Here is a 15,396-nt window from a genome sequence, read left to right as displayed (position 1 = left end):
AGGGAAGGAGAAAGAGAGGGAGAGAAACATCAATATGTGGTTGCCTCTTGCATGCCCCCCACCAGGAGACCTGGCCTGCAACCCAGGCATGTGCCCTGACCAGGAATCGAACCAGCGACCTTTAGTTTGCAGGCCAGCACTCAGTCCACTGAGCCACAAGAGCCAGGGCCCTTTCTCTTTCTACCTCATTTGATTGCTTGCAGGAGTGTTCTCATTTCTGCCAAGTCCCGACTCTCAGCCCCTGAGGAGACTGGCTGGGTGTGCCAGGAATCCGAAGGGAAGAAAGACTGACAACCTCAGTACTTCATCATCAGCTCCACTTTCTAGACGAGAAAACAAGCAGGAAAGCCCTGAGGTTTGCTCAGCCCCAGAAAGCCCCACCTGGTGCCCACCAGCGGGTGCCTGGCTCACTGGCCGCCTTGGTCAGATAGATGTTGGTAAATTGTGTGCATGGTGGGAGGGTCTGGTCACCAGATTGGATTTCCTAAGGCTCACCAGTCACTTTGAGGCCCCCTGAAGGTGTACTAGCGCCACCCCTGAAGCCCTGAGGAAATTCCAGTTGGCCTCTGGGAGGCACAGAGGGGCTCCCCAGCCCCCTGACCCAGGGAAGGGGCCACCCCTCAGCACCACTCCCTGCCTCGCCCCCCCACCGTGACTTTCCCCTCCCTTCTCTCTTCCTTTCCTCTGGTGCCTCTCACCCTTCTCCAAGGTCTGGAGGCAGGACCCAGGGTCCCACCTCTGTGCCCCACACGTCCTGTGGTTTTACCCAGTCCTCTGCCCCTCTGCCCCTCTCGGACCCCCAGTGGCTCAGCTGGGGCAGGTCGGCTACCTGAGTCCCCTCTGACTCTGACCCTCCAGGACTCCTTGACCACCAGAGATCTGCCCTCGATTCTCCCTCTGTCTGCACCCCCTTTCTCTCTGGGCCCCCTCCAGCCCCAACTCTGGCCAGCCTCTCTGGCCCTCTGGATGCCCCTACCCCACATCTCCATTCCGCCCTCCTCTCGCTCCCCCTCCTCCTGCCCACCCTCTTCAGAGAATGCCAAGTCTGCAGGTTTCCTGCAACCTTGAGCAGCCAGCTGGTTGGAAGCAGAGCTGGCAGCTCAGAGCTTTGCAAAGGGGCCTCTCTGGTGGTGTCCTGGGGGCCGCACTGCCTCCGCACCCCCTCTTTCCCCACACCCTGGCCCAGTTGCCTCCTTTATTTTTCGCCATGGCATCTTCTCTTCTCACCACTTCCTTCATATATGCGCTGTCTGGTCGTCCACCCCCGCATTAGCCTGTCTGCTCCACACAGGTCGGGGCTCCTGCTGGGGTCACTGCTCTGTCCCCCACTCCTGGAACAGCGCCTGGCCTGAGGGCGCTCAGTGAGTAACATGGATGAAGATGCCCTTCGCTGCCTGACAAAGGCCACCATTTACAGCACCTACTTGGGTACCACCTCACTGTCCCCATCACCAGGTCTCCATGCCCAGGACTATGCCAGGACCCTTTGGGAAGAAGGGGAAACTGAGGCTCAGATAGAGCCCCAAGAGAAGAATGAGTCCAAGGTCACGCACAGGCAATTGGTGGAAATGGGATCCGAACCCACACGTCCAGACCTGGGCGCCTGTGCTCTTAGCCCTTCCTCCCAGTAACCAGGGGTGGCCTCCCGCTCTGTTGATCCGCTAGGAGAAAACCAAGGGGGCGGGGCCAGTCTGCCCAGGGGCCTTCGGCCACGCCCCTACTAGTGGAGAAACTGAGGCACCCGGCTTCCTCAGATTCCCTGGAAACCTCCCACCCAGACTGGAGTAAGTGCTGGAAGCGGCGGCACTCCCTCTCTGGCCCCGCCTCCTCCCCAGTCCCGGGCCCGAGGCGGAGCTTCGTCCGCGCCCACCGGGAGCCGGGAAGGCAGAGAAAAATGAGTTTTCCTGCCGCCCAGTGGCGGTGTCAATTGATCGGGAGCAGGCGGGGGCCGCGCGCCGGGCTGGGGGCCTCGCTCGCAGCTGCCGGCGCACAATTATCGGGAAAAAACTGGGGCGGCTGCTGCGGTGAAATTAGTTATCGATCCCTCGGCGGGGCCGCGCTCGGCGCGGCCGGCTGCAGACTCGGGCCGGCCCCACTGAACGGGGGAGGGGGGAGAGGGGGGGCGGGCCCGCCTCACTCCCCCCACATCCCCGCCGTTCTAAACCTCCTCCTCCCTGCGCCCTCGCCGCGGCTCCCTCCGCTCTCCCCTCTCCCATTCAGCTGTAGCAGTATCGACCTACCGCTGACCCAGCGCGCACCTGCGCCCCCCTCCCAATCGCGCTCTACTCCCCAGCTCCCGGCCCTGCACTGGTCGCCTTGTCTGCGGGCCTGGTACCCGGCACTCCACACTGCGCAGGGATGCGGGGGTGGGGGGAACCCACGACCTGGGGGGGAGGACAAACTCGGGGCGGAGGGGGCGGCTCCCACGGAGGTTGGGCAGCAGGTTTTGGGGGTGGGGTGGGAGATGGGAGACAGCTCTGCCCCCAGTAGGCCAGGTTTGGAGCCCTGCTGCCTGAGAAAGTGCGTGACCTCTGTGAGCCTCAGTTTCCTCATCTGTAAACGGGGCAGTGCCTACCTCTTGCTTGTGGACAGGGTTCACAAAATGAGAGGGAGGGTTCATGAGAAGCGCCTGCTCTTGCCGCCTGGCAGCTCCTTGGCGGTTATTTTGTGATTATATCACCGACTCTTCCCAGCAGTCCTTAGGAGATGTGCCATGTCCCCATTTTATAGATGAATAAACTAAGTTTAGAGAGGGGAGTGGCCTTGTGCACGGCCACAGGGCCACACAGCCACAGGGCCACACAGCAAAGGAATGGTCCTGTGGCTCCAGAGGACAGCTCTCAGAGGGGACACTGGAGGGGGTCTTCTCAGTGAGGTGCTGACATATTGCAGAGCCTGGGTTACTGGGTTGGTCAGGAAGTGTGTGTGGGAGGGCAGGTCAGAGACCCCCAGCCAGCCTGGCTCAGGGCAGCTCAGCTCTGTAGCTTCCATGGAGAAGGGAAAGGGGGGGTGATGAGTGTGGAGGGTCCACAGGCCCAAAAGCAGGGGTCTGAGTTTCATTCCTGCCCCTCTACTCACCAGTGTGTGGGCTTGGGCAAGTCCCTCCTCACACCCTCTGCGAAGAGGGGTTGGACCTACTGTCCGCCAAGACCCCTTAGGCCCAGCCGCCTTCTCTCTGCTGCCGCCCGCCCCCCCCCCCCGCCGCCACCTGCCAGCCACAGCCTCACTCCTCTAGGCAGCACCACTCCGCCCAGCACCCACTCTGGGCCAGGCACTGTGCTGGGTGCAGAGGATGCAGCCGAGAACAAGACAGCCCCCAGCCCCTGTGTCTAGCCTCTCGGGGCAAGATGGGTATTGAGCAAAGCATTACACAGCCATGTGGGAAACCTGCGGTAAGTTCAGGGGACTGTGACAGGATGTGGCTGAGCCTGTGGGTGGGGTGGGCTGCCAGGAGAAGCCTTCCCAGAACAGATGGCCTTTGCGCTGAAACTGAAGGTAGAGCTGGAAGGGTCAAAGGCAGGGGAGAGGAGCCCATACGGGATAGCAAAGGCCAAGGCTGGAGTCCGACAGAAACTTGGAACGTTAGGGGAACTGGGAAAGGCCAGTGTGCTGGAGGGCAGGAGAGGAGGGGGAGGTGGGCCAGACTGGGCCCAGGAGGGCGTAGGAGCCGGGAAGGAGGGTAGCCCCTGTGAAGGGGCGTGCTGGGCAATGGCTGGGTGTGCTGGGCCTCACTGCCTGAAGCCCAGCACCCAGAAATCCTGCACTGGAGGCCTGGCTCTGTTCTTCACCTCCCTGAGCCTCAGTGTCCTTGTCCGTGAAATGGAAATAGCGATTTCCATCACTGTAGGGCTGTGGGCTTTGGAGTGAGTCAGCCTTCGGTTGGAGCCTTCCGTGAAAGTTTGGGGACCTTGAATGTTGTTGACAGCAGCTTGATCGAAAGGGCGGGCCAGCAAGAACCCCTGGGTATCTGCTCCCCCCACCTCCAGCTTCCATGGCTCCCTGAATGAGACTGAGAGGCAGTGCTCAGGACCCAGAACACACCTTTGGTTAGGCTGCTGTAAGCATGCAGGTCCACGTGAGGACATACATACCTGCACATGCATCCTTGTATGTGTGCGCTGTGTACCTGGGCCTGGTGTGCGTATTGCTGAGTCTGCAGGTGCATTGCGTGAATAGCTCCGAACATGCTTGAATAACTACGTGTTCGTATGTGTGTGCGACTTTATATACACGTGCATCTTTGTATTGGTGCGTGCACCTGGCATGTGCCTTTGTATATCTGTTTGCACTCAGTTTTCAGGGCATACCTGTGTGTGTGGGTGACCATCTCCGTGTATGCTTAGAAGCACATGGAACGTGTTAGGGTGCTTGGTGACGTGCGTTGTGAAAGAATTCACAAAGAGAAGAAAGTGCAGAGAGTGAAGGTTTGTTTTTACTTTCCAAAGGGAGGGAGAGGGCTGGGTGCGGAGAAATGCACCAGCATCAGGGCCAGCCCCGAGGGGTCGGGGCTGTGAGTTTTACGGGGTGAAGGGGGGGTGGTAGAGCAGGGTGTTGCAGACAGGCTGCAGCTTGTCTCCATGTCATCTTCAGGTGCAGGTCCGGTGGTCAGTGTTCGTGGTGGTCTGGTTTGTCCTTTTTCGTGGGTCCCCGGAGCCTCTGCACCTTCAGGGCACTTCCAGTAATTTTCCAGTCCCGACGATAAAGGCTCATCAAACAATGAGGGTCAGTCATGCTTTATGGGGTCCAGCCAGCTCTGGGGAAGAGGGCCAGAGAAGGTGGCTTTTGTCCTATTAGAACAGGCCTCTCTGGGTGCACAGAGCTGCAAGGATATGTGTGAAATGTCCGTGTGTGCACGCACATCTGATGTATATTTACATTCTCGTGCACAGTGTGTGAGCACGGGCATACATGAGTATGTGGCACACGTGTGCCTGCCCATGTGTAACAGCTGCACACGTGCACACGCCCAGGGAGCTATTCCCAGGGCACACCCATTTCCGAGGCTGCTTATGTTTGTGCCTGCATCTGTGTTTGCCTTCACGCACATTCTGAGCACGCACGTGGTCACACACCATGTGTGACCCCACACTCAGTGAGACAGCAGGCTGCCTGGGGATGGGGGTGCTTCCTCATGTTTCGGCAGAGCACCAGAACAGAGAGCCTGGGTGGGGCCTGGCTCTCGCTTCTCTGGGAGGGTGCTGAAGAGGGAGACAGAAGCTGGCCAGGGCCACCCAGCTCCGCCCTGCCCCCAGCTCGGGTTCAGGGAAATGGCCTCCTCCCCACTCCTCCCAGACCCCCAGGGCTTCCTGGGGAAGGGGGTCAGAGGCAGCAGGAGGCCTGCCGAGTAGGCAGAGGCCTCCCCTGGGCCCCCTGCCAACGGAGGCTCTCCTGAGCCTGGGAGCTGACAGAGAGAGGCGTGCCGCCGCCTGCCACGTCGCTGCTAGGGCCTCACACCTGCGCCCTGGCCTCTTTGCCAGAGTGTGGGACCCAGCAGGCTGTGGGGCTTGGCTCCTCGCCACTTCCTCTCCACCCCACAGCCCTGGCTCCAGGGCCAGGACAGGGCTGGAGCTGCCTGCGAAGGCAGGATGCGGGGGCACACCCTTCTCAAGCTGCCCACCTGGGTGGTGGGGAGAGCCCAGTGTGCAGGAAACCAGCTCTCTCTCTCTGCCTCGCTCCCTTCCTCCGTGATTCCTAACCAAGCCTGCGATGCCCTTCCATCCACCATGGCTTGCCTCCCCCTGACCCCCACTCTACTCCCTGAGCCCCTTGTGGTTGTGGCACCCCAGTTCCCGGCTCTCCTTGCCCATGGCACAACGTTTCCATTTAGGGCTTCGGGGCCTCTAAGAGTCTGCCTCTCTCCATTTAGTGTCCCTCCCGAGGCACAGCAAGGACCCCGTGGCCAACATGGTGTCCACTTCTTTTCTCTCAGGACCCTGGCTGGCCCTGCACCATGGTCCACCCTAAACCGGTCATTGCTGGCACAGCAGCACCTCTGGGCTCTGAACTTCAGCCACCCCACCTCCACCTTGCCTCCCTCGTCCAGACGCCTGCACAGGATCCTGGGACAGCCCTACCCCAGGGTCAAGCCCTCCTGACTAGACTTCACCTCGCAGTGACTGTTGCCACATTAGACCTATTTCTCATCACAGCCTCTCCACCCAGCACCACTATCCTTCAGTCTCCCTGCTCCCTCCCTGGGGGTCTCTTCTCGGGTCCCCTGGGGCTCTCTGGTTTGCTACTTGATTAGCTGGTGGTGTGTCCTGGGTCGGCTGCTGGCCCTCAGTTCTCCCCCACTGTGCCCACCACGGCCTCCAGTCCATTGCCCTCGAATGACAGACCTATCACTGTATCTGCCCTTGGGCATCTCCGCTGAGCTCCTGTAGCCCACACAGGTCCTTTCCACCCCACCTGCCCCTTCTGCAGTCCTCCCCCTCTGAGAACGGTCCCCAGCCATGGTCTCGTGGGCCAGAAGCTGGGACGTCACCCTTGTCCGCTGCTTCTCCCGCACCTTCCACATCCAGTGGGTCACACAGCATCTGTGTTGGGGTTCACTGAGCTTCTTGGATGCAGCTTCCATTGGGTTTGAAAAACTTCCGCCATTATTGTTCTCACTAGTTTTTCCGATTCCTTCTTCTTTTCCCCGGGCACTCTGATTATCCATCCATGCATTACGCTGCTTGGAATTATCTGATGGCTCACTGGTGTTCTTTCCTTCCTTTCTTTCTTTATTTATTAAGATTTTATTTATTTATTTAGAGAGAGGGGAAGGGAGGGAGAAAGAGAGGGAGAGAAACATCAAGGCGTGGTTGCCTCTCATGGGACCCCCCTTGGGGACCCGGCCTGCAACCCAGGCATGAACCCCGACCAGGAATTGAACCGGCGACCCCTTGGTTCACAGCCCATGCTCAATCCACTGAGCCACACCAGCCAGAGCTCTTTCCTTTTTAAAAATCTGTGTTTCATTTTGGACAGTTTTTATTCCTGTGCCTTCAAGTTCACTAATCTTTTCTTCAGCCTTGTCTAAGCTGCTGTGAGTCCCATTCAGTGTATTTTTCTCTCGGACATAATTTTCAACTCTTAAAAGTTTATTTTGGATCTGTTTCTTATCTTCATGTCTCTTAACATTTTGAAAATATGGAATACAGTTATAAAAACTGTTTTAGAGCGTCAGCTGGTGTGGCTCAGTAGGTTGAGTGCTGGCCTGAGAACCAAAGGGTCACTGGTTCGATTCCCAACCGGGGCACATGCTTGGGTTGTGGGCCAGGTCCCCAGTAGGGGGTGAGGGAGGCAACCACACATTGATGTTTCTCTCCTTCTCTTTCTCCCTCCCTTGCTTCCTTCTGGGAAGCGTTTAATCGCTTGGGAACCAGTTAATCCTTTTGGGTCTTGCTCTGATAAATGTTGGGTGGGTTTTTAGGAATGCCTAGTCCAGGGTCAGGTACTCCCCACCCGAGTCAGGACCCCCGCATCCTGTGCCCACTGCCCTGTGCATGAGGGGCGTTCGGTCTGGTTGGTCGGCACAGGCCCTGTTTTCTGTGCCGTGTGAGCGTCAGACACTGTTCCCTCCGACTCTGTCACATGGTTCTCTCCTGCAGCCACTGTTCTGTGTATTTTTTTTTTCTGAAATATTCGGTTGTTTCCAGTAGGATGGTAACTCTGGCCTCTTGGCCAGAAGCAGGAGTCCGTCACCAGGTTTGGAGAAGCGTCTGTCCTAATAAGTCTCAAAACCCTCAGCTTCTCTCCCACCCCTGCCACAGAGGCAGACCTCATTACCTCTTGTCTGGGTGACACCTGCGACCTCTCAGGGCGCCGTCTCTGCCCCATTCACAGCACTTTCCTTGCAGAGCCTCGGGGGCAGTCTTCCCAGATCGCCCGCTGACCTGGCCCCTCCCCAGCTTCCAGCCTTTTTACCTCTCATTGTCCGAGTTCATTTTAAACTCCTGTCTCTGGCTCCTCAGGTCTTGATAGAGGCAACCAAACAACTGCTTGTCATGGTCCCAAGGGGTCATTCTCTGTGTGTGGGGGGGCTTCGCTGGGCTGTTACTCCCACCAGGAGCTCCTGTCCCCACCCCCTTCTACGCATCCTGTAGGCCACACCCAGGCGGACCTGTGCTCTGTAGAGGGTGGTACCCCTCCCGTTCACGAACCTGCCCCTAACTAAGCACAGGTCGCTCTGGGCTCTAGCTGCCTGGGGGGGGCTGTTCCCAGGATGCGGCCTCCTGAGGGCAAGCCTTGGCCCTCCCCTGAGCTGCCTAGCGTGCCCACTGAATGGAAGGGTGAATGAGAAGAGAATAATGGAGAGTAGGGAGGGCTAGTGTGAAGGGGAGGGAGGCTGGGACTGGGGCTCCAGAGACTTGTAGCTTCACACCCACCCTCCGCAACTTGCTGTGTGATTCAGGCCCATCGCAGCATCCGACCGAGTGGCCTCTGAGGCCTGGTCTGGATCTCTCACGACACTAGCCCGTGTCCCCGGCATCGTGGAAAGAGTCACAGTCCTGCTGAACCGTCCTTGTTTGACCGATGGGGAAACCGAGGCCGGGTGGGGGGGGAGAGCTGAACCCCAGGTCCCTTAGCGCGTCAGTGGCAAAGGCCAGTTGGAGGTCCATGTGACAGCTCTCAGTTCTGGATTTCTGGGCTTTGGCAAGGGCTGTGGAAAAAGCGAGTCCCCCACTCACTGTGTCCTTTGGGGGCGAGCCCGTGGGCAGGCTGTGGCACTCTGGGTCCAGGCCAGGACTTCTCAGTGTCTGTGTCCCCAAGATTCAGAACCCACCAGTAGGGAGGAGGAGGAAAAGGGTCACTGTGAAGTGGCCACATAGCTAATGAAGGAGGGGATTTTGGCGGGGGGAGGCTCAAGGTCGGCCCAAGGTCAGACCCTGTCCAGCTTAATTATTCATTAACCAGGCTAGTCCAGGTGCTAAGTTAATGACCACCACAAGGCTGGGGAGGGGGCGAATTCTTCCCCCAAGGGTGGGTATGACCTGCAAGGACAGAGAAGCCTGTCAATGAGCCGTGGGTGGAACAGCTCTTCCTTCATTCACTCATTCATTTACTTACACACAGATTCACTGCTCTCTCTGTGTCTGGTGGAAGCACACAGCAGTGGGGACAGCACCATCTGTCCCTGGCCCCAGGAAGGGATGGCCAGGGCCTAGGTGGGTCTTGTGTACCAGGGCTGGAAGGGATGGACATTGGAAGGTGAGGGGTTCGGCCACAGGACAGGAGGAGTGGCAGTGGGGGGACACGGAGCTGGTTGGGAGGCGACGGGCTGGTTCTCAGGGAGCAGAGAAGGCAGGGAAGGGGACGAGCAGCGCTCTGGTGAGCCGGGTGTCCCCTGGGAGTGCGGTGGGATGCGTGGTGGGGAGGGTCTCCGTGGTTGGGACTCACAGGGAAGCCCTCTGGGGGCACTTGTGTGTGTCACAACGTGGGTGTACATGTGTGCGTGTGTCTGCGTGTGTGTCACAGTGCGTGTGTGTTGCCGGTTCCAGACCTACCAGATTTGTGGCCTCTCCAGGAGACCCTGCCCTCCCGAGGCGCCCCCCCCCCCCGCCTCCCTGCAGAGGTGTGCTTGTCAGGGACACCGACCGGCCCCCTATTTTCTCCGTGGGGTGGGGGGATATCGAGCAGCCTGGGCCAGTGCGAAGAGCCTCATTGGTCCTCACTGCCCTTAGGGAGCTGCTGGAAGGCTCTGGGCAAAGGCGGCTCTTTTCATTGAGACTCAACAAAACCCTCCTGGGGGTAGTTCACGGCCCAGCCTGTCTGGGTGTGAGAACCAGAATCCCAGGGCTGGACCCGCAGGAGCAGCCTCAGCGGGTGAGCAAGGGGAGGAGTGAGCAGGCGCGGCTCCCCCAAAGAGGCAGTGGCACCCCAGGATCTCAGTCTCGACCTCCCTGGGCTGCCTCGACCAACCGCTGCAGGAGGCCTGGGGCCCCAACCTGTGGGGCTCCATCTGCATTCTGACAGGTGGGCCCCACACCGGGGTCCCCCTCAGGCTGGGGAGGAGGTGGGCTTCCAGCTGCTGGCTGGGGCAGCTGGGCCTCGAGGGTGGCTGGTGGGAGCTCAAACCCCCTCCCAGGCAGCTGCACCCACAGGGGTGGAAGCTTCCGTGGCAGCCTCAGGGTGTCTGCCTACCCCCCACCTCTTAGCACACTAGCAACAAAGGCCCAAGCTCCAGAGGAGGGGGGGTGTTTGTTGAGCTCCCGGGTTGGGGGGGCAGGAAGCAGATTTTCAAAGCAGTTTCACCCTTTGTTACTCCTTCCTGGCTCCACCCTCACGCCCCAGACCACATTCCAGAACCAGAGGGGTCCTGCCCCTGGGAGAAAGCTGCTGAACCGAGGCTCGGGTTACAGCCGAGCTGCACGGCAGGCAGAGGGGCCAGCTGTCCCAGCCTGACATGGGACATTCTTGAAGGCTGGTCTTTGGGTTCACCCAGCCCCACGCTGGAGCCCCCTCCAGGCGCTTGGGCCTTGGCGGTGGCAGGAGGGAGGGGAGAAGGCCAGAGCCGTGCTGATGGGGTGGTGGGGTCTGGGTGGTTTCTCCTCGGCAGGGGGTGGGGCCTCAGGTTTTCCTCGCCTAGGTCTGACCTCAGGTGGGGCAGGCAGGGTGACTCTTGATTTGATGAGGTAGTCTGGGTGAGGTGGGAGCTTTCTCTCCAAACAGGGCACGCTCTGTTTACCCCGTATCCAGTCCTTTCCTCAGGTGCATTGCACGTAACATAAAATGCCCCTCGTCTTCCCTGTCCTGCTCCGGGATTTCTTACCGTTCTGTCACTGTGTGACAGCCACCCTGGGCAAGACGACGGGGCATTGCCATCACTCCAGAATGTTTCCCCCTGTCCTACCCACTCGCGCGCCCCTCCCCAGGGAACCAGGAGCCTGCCCCCTGCACCCCCAGACTGCCTGGCCTGCTCACGCAGAGGCAACCAGAGCATGCGCTTTGGTGTCTGTGTGACTCAGACACCATGTCATGGTGTCACCCATGTCATCAGGTATGTCACTAGCTGACCCTTTTCATCTCTCAGGGGTGTCTTCATTGACCCCTTCTGTCATTGGCCCCTGCAGTCCTTTCTCGTCTGGGACTCTGACGAGAAGCTGAACATGCATGGACCTGTCTTGTGTGGAGAGGGAGGGATTTCCTGTGACACGTTTGTTTCTTCCCGGGTTCTCCACAAGGGACCTGCAGAGACATGAGGCCTTTGCGCGTGCCGTTCCCTCTACCCTGTAACTATGCCCTGTCCTGCATGACTGGTTCCTTCTCCTCGAGGTTGTAGCTTAAGTGTTGCTTTCTCAGAGAGCATCTTGCCCCACCACCTGGTGTAACAATGCCCCCCCAGCCCTTCGCTCCAGATTTCAACATTCAGTTCCATTGTCATTGTGACGTCACTACCACCTGTAGCCATCTGACCCCTGTACTGATTTGTCGGGTGCCAGGCCCCTGTTGGAAGGCCCCTGAGCTCTGAAGGTGGCCACTTGGGCATTTCATGCCCGGTGCCTGGAGTCCCAGTGACCAAACACTGTGGGTGTGTCTGCAGGCGCTGGGAAGTGGAGACCCTGCTGGCCTCAGAAATGCAGCCTCCCCTGGGGCAGGGACCACCTGCAACCACGACCCTTGGCCCAGGAGGCCAGCCAATGAGGGGCAGTAGCAGAGGAGGGGTGGGGGACCTGTGGGTCACACTCACATCTTCGTTATCTGTGGCTAAAGCTTTGTGGACAATGTCCTGCTTTCAGAACCCAGGGGCGGGGTGGGGCAGAGGTCAGCCTCACCCCTCACTCCTATCCCCCAACCCTGAGCTGCACAGTTGTCAAAGTGTTCTAGAAACAGGGGTGGAGGGAAGTCTCCCTGCCGAAGCGGGTGGTGTGCAGGCTGCCGCTGCAGGCCGTGGGGAGCCGTCAAGCGTTTGAGGTGGGACTGCAACGGAGGCAGCCCGCTGGGGCGATCTAGCCGGAACTGCGGAAAGAAGCGCTGGCCTCAATCAGTTTGCCGTCAGCCTTCTGCAGGCTGGAAACCGCAAGATGTATTTTCAAGGTTGCTTCAGGCCCCAGGAGCAGAGAAGGAAAAAAGACTGTGAGTCCTCGGAACTGGGCTAGCTCAGCTGCTGAGGGAGGGCACCAGGTTGCGGTAACAGCCAGGTGCATCAGACATTGCTTTGAACTGGAGTATGTGCCCCACAAAAGACATCAGTACCTTCCAACAGGATACAAGGCCCCTGGGGTGGAGCCCCATTGGGTGAAGGACAGGACCAGGGAGGGAAAAGGGATGTGCCCGTGGTCAGCCCCCCTGCTGGTTAGAGGCAGGAGCAGATGAGAAGCAGGTATTGAGTCCGAGCCCCCCTTGAACTGCCCTTCCTCAAACCCATTCCTCGCCTCCCCCGAGAGCCGGGCTGGAGAGGGGTTCTCTTCGCAGGCTCCTCTCTTTACCCGCTGGCAGGCCCCTGGGGTGGTGCCTGGGCAGGGAGGGTGTGGAGGGGCTCAGCCTGCGTTCCCAAGTGGCCTTCAGGGAGGCTGGCCTGCTTCTGCAGGAGGGGCCCCCACCCCGCTGCCAGAAGCTCTGGGGGTGCAGAGGGGTCATCATCAGCACATTCTAGTGTTCACTGAGCCCTCAGCATTTGCCAGGAGGCCCTGGACCAGGTGGAGGTAACTGGTGGTCAGGATAGGCCGGCCCTGCCCTGGGGCGGGTCACAGCTTCCGGGAAACTCCGGTCCAGTGCTGTGATGAGGAACACTCAGGATAGGTGGGGGAGGGGCGGGACAGGAATGAGAGAGGGAGTGGAGGGGTCAGGAATAGCAGCTGCAAGGCAGGTGGGGGGAGGGGGGAGAGCTCATGAATTCCACAGGACTGGGTCCTCAAAGCCCCAAAGAGGCTGCCATGAACCCCTGTGAATCCTTGTCAGTATTTTCCTGTGTGGCTCAAGCCTGGGCCACCTTTCTGTTCCAGTGTGGAGCTTCTCACTCTTCCCCATGCGGCCGAGTCAAGCTGCGGGGGAGCAGGGGGAGGAAGAGGAAGAGCTGGCTTAACCTGCAGGGTCTCTCGGTCTGCATCCAGGGTGCCTAGTTGGGACAGTTTGTGGGCGGGGCCCAGGAATCTGCATTTCAAGAACCGTCCTGTTTCCTAAGGCTACAGGAACACTGACCACAGGCTGGGTGTCCCAAAGCCACAGATTTATTCTCTCGCAGGCCTGGGGTTTAAGTCAAATTGAGTCTTGCAGGACGGAAATCAAGCCGTGGGTAGGGTTGGTTCCCTCTGGAGGCGGCCACGGAGAATACCTTCCTTGCCAGTCCTTGGCGGCTGCGTCTGAGCCTGTGGCCGCGTCGCTCCAGCCTCTGCCTCTGGCTCCCCATCACCTCTCCCCTTCTGTATCAGAGTCCCTCCGCCTTCCTCCTGCAGGACACTTGTTATTCCATCAGGGCCTGTCCGGCTAATCCAGGACAATCTCCCTATCTCGGAATCCTTAACTTCAGCAGTCTGCAATGCCCGCCCCCTTTGCCACAGGTTTCGGGGATTAGGACCCAGATATCTTTAGGGGTGATTATACAGCCTCACTCCCTACCCCCCTCACCAGTGATTCCAGTGCAGAGGGTCCAGCTATCCCCCGGAGAAACCCTAGTCAGAGAATTTGTTTGACGGATGGCCTCTCCCTCACAATTCCGAGCTGAGAGCGGTGGAACACCGGTCAGCGAGCACTTCACGAGCCTGCGTGGAGTGTCCACTCCATGCCACACCCCCTACCAGACCAGACGGTGCGAGCACCGCAGTCATGGGACCCAGCCGGGGAGAGGGAGAATTTTGCCTGGGGACCGATCCAAAGGTTTCATAAGTTTTTCAAATAAGTTGGTGATTCAGAAAGCTTAAAAATCTGAGCCGGGTAGAGGGAGAAATTGGGCTCCTGCCCCTGATCCTGAGGCCGATGGTCTTTGTAAGAGACAGAGCCTCCTTTCTGGTGTGCATGGTGTCCTTTGTCATCCTTCTGACCTCCCCCGCCCCCGTGTGTGGCAGCTGCAGGGCCGCCCTTGCCCACTGGTTCCAGAGGTCCATTCTAAGCCAACGGTCTCCTGGAAATCTGATGGAGATCTTGGCTGGCCCACTGGGGAAGGAAAGGGAAACTGAGTCTCATGAGAGGGTAGGTGAATCTCTCAAGGTCACTTTTGGGCACAGACACACGGGATTAGAACTCAGGCCTCCTGGTCCTGGTCCAAACTAGAACACTTTCTTTTCTTTCTTTTTTTTTTTAAGATTTTATTTATTTATTTATCTTTAGAGGGGAAGGAGAGAGGGAGAGAAACATCAATGTATGGTTGCCTTTCGTGCATCCCTGCTGGGAGTTGGCCTGCAGGGAACCTGCCTGCAACCCAGGCATGTGCCCTGACTGGGAATTGAACCTCGATCCTCTGGTTCGCAGGCCGGTGCAGAACACTTTCTTTTCTATTCATTTATTTTCAGAAAGAGGAGAAGGGAGGGAGAAAGAGAAGGAGAGACACGTGTGTGAAAGAAACATTGCTTAGTTGCCTCTTACCCTACTGGGGGCCTGGCCCACAACCCAAGCATGTGCCTGACTGGGAATTGAACCTACAACCTTCTAGTTTGCAGGCTGGTGTTAAATCCACTGAGCCACACCAGCCAGGGCCAGACTTGAGCACTTTCTGCTGGACTGCCACACACTGCTGCCCGCCACGGGAGGCTGGCTGAGCAGTCCTCAGGAAGGGGCGGAGGCAGAAGAGGAAAAGGAAAGCGTGTTGAGGGGAAGGCCCGAGTTCCAAGGCCTGTTTTGCCCAGTCCTAGAGGCGACCCCAGGCCAGAAGGAATTTCACTTGTCTGAGCCTCAGTTTCCTAATCCGTGAAATGGGCACAGTGGTACCCCCCTCACTAGTAGTTGTGAGAATGGCAGAACCTTTTCACTGACTGTCAACCTTTGCCTGGGATGTTCCTCCTTGGCTCTTCAGGGGACCAGCTCCTTCTCACCCTTTTGTTTTCAGCTCAAATACCCCCTCCTCGGGGATGCCCTCTCTGACTACTCCTGTCTAAAGAAGCTGCCACCCCACCTTGCTCACTGGTTGCTGTCTATCTCATTAGCTTGCTTATGTCATTCTTGTTCCTTGTCAAAAGCTATGCTCAGTTCATTCATTCATTTCTTCGTTGTCTCTTCTCCACCAGGCTGTGAGCCGCGTGAGGGCAAGGAGCCTCCCCAGTGGTCTATGCCCAGCAGTGCCTGGCAAGCGGAGGGGCTCAGTAGACACCGGTGGGAGGGGCAAATGAGTGAAAGGTGACGTAAGTGACGTGCTCAGCTCCGTGCCTGCCGTGTAACAATAACCGCTTAGTAAGAGCAAACGTGCTTGCTACAAACGACCAGTGCCTGCTGCAAACGACCAGTGCCTGCTACAAACGACCAGTGCCTGCTACAAACGAC

The sequence above is a fragment of the Sturnira hondurensis genome, unplaced genomic scaffold, assembly GCF_014824575.4.
Source record: "Sturnira hondurensis isolate 20B ecotype Veracruz unplaced genomic scaffold, ASM1482457v3 Scaffold0022908, whole genome shotgun sequence".
NCBI lineage: Eukaryota > Metazoa > Chordata > Mammalia > Chiroptera > Phyllostomidae > Sturnira > Sturnira hondurensis.
The sequence above is the reverse complement of the archived record's forward strand: the minus strand, read 5'-3'. Positions refer to the sequence as shown.